We start from the raw sequence: 1,753 nt of genomic DNA, 5'->3' as shown, positions 1-1,753 counted from the left end.
TAGTGTTTGAGTATTTTGCTGATTAAAAAATAAAGAGTGACAAGAAGTTACTATGAATTTTATTATGTCTTTAAATGATTTTTACTTTATTATTGTCAATAGCATTGGACTTCCCTGGTGGCCCAGACAGTAAAGAATCTGTCTGCAGTGTAGGAAATCTGAGTTTGATCCCTGGGTTGGGAAGATCCCCTGGAGAAGGAAATGGCTACCCACTCTAGTATTCTTGCTTGGGAAATCCCCTGGACAGAGGAGTCTGGTGGTCTACAGTCTATAGAGTCACAAAAGAGTTGAACGTGACTTAGCAACTAAACAGCAACAAATAAACGATTCTTAGCATATTGAATCTAGATTAATCTTTGCCTCCACCATGTAGCCATAGCTCGCAGGTAGATTCTTTACTCCTAAGGTGGGCTTCCCTGGTGGCCCAGATGGTAAAGAATCTGCCTGCAATGTGGGAGACCTGGGTTTGATCCCTGGGTTGGGAAGATACCCTGGAGGAGGGCATGGCAACACACCCCAGTATTCTCGCCTGGAGAATTCCCATGGACAAAAGAGCCTGGCAGGGTATGGTCCATTAGGGTTGCAAAGAGTCAGGCACACCTGAGTGATTAAGCACAGCACAGCGAGGTGGGGAATCAGATGCCTGGTGACCTTCAATTTTTTTTCCACCAGCTTACACTTGACATCTGACAATTCCCTGCATATTCCTAGGTGGTACACAGTTTCCTCCTCACGGATTCATTTTGCCCTTTTCTCTCTCTTTCCTTGGGAAACCATGTGAAAATGCAAGCAAGTGTGGCATTAAGGCAGAGATCACCTAAATTACAGTAATTGAATCTATAGAAAATAATGGATTTATTATTTACAAGAGTTGGCTTTTTCATTATTATTTCAAGGTAATTATATACTTCTCAAGTGATTGCAGCACACCAGGACACCATGGCTGTAGACCAGAGACCACTGGACAGACAGTTTTACACTAGCTTAGAAACAGGATAAAAGATAAAGATCAGGCGTTACTTTTGCCAGGCAGTTTACGTGCATTGTCTCAGTTAGGCATTGCAGTAAGACGCTTTTCCCAGAAAGGAAATTGGGACTGAGGAACACTAACTATCCAGCTTTAAATTTCAGGGTTTGTAAGTGGTTTCAAACTCAGTTTTGTTACCAAAACCCTTGCAGTTCACCATGTTTCTTGACGATCTGTTTTTCTAGAGCAGTCCTAAAGGAAATGGAATTTTGACCACAGCTAAATTACTTTACTGTTCTCATTATCAAAATAGAAGGCTCAGTGAGGTCAGCTATAAAGATTTTGCCACTGGTGGGAGTTTTTAAGAAACAGATTTGGGTTCCAACCGGGCCACTCAGGAGGTCCATGTGTTTCTCTGCTTGTTTATCTCAATAACTTCAATGCAGTAGAGGTACTGATTATGATCTTAGACTCCAGAGTCAGACTGCCTGAACTCAAGTCCTGATATCACCCCAATTTAACTGAGAAGAACTTAGCACGCCTGTGTGCTCCGTCACTCACTTGTGTCTGAATCTTTGAAATCCTTTGGACTGTGGCCTACCGAGCTTCTATGTCCATGGAATTTTTCAAGCAAGAATACTAGAGTAGGTGTTTATTTCCTCCTCCAGGGGATCTTTGCAACCCAGAGATCGAACTCTTGTCCCCTGCATTGCAAGCAGATTCTTTACTGTCTGAGCCACCAGGGAAGCCCTTATATTGGATACCATGTGGCACACATTACAAATA

The sequence above is a fragment of the Moschus berezovskii genome, chromosome 17 (assembly GCF_049115385.1).
Source record: "Moschus berezovskii isolate FMDL1 chromosome 17, NW_MosBer_1.0, whole genome shotgun sequence".
Lineage (NCBI taxonomy): Eukaryota > Metazoa > Chordata > Mammalia > Artiodactyla > Moschidae > Moschus > Moschus berezovskii.
The sequence above is the reverse complement of the archived record's forward strand: the minus strand, read 5'-3'. Positions refer to the sequence as shown.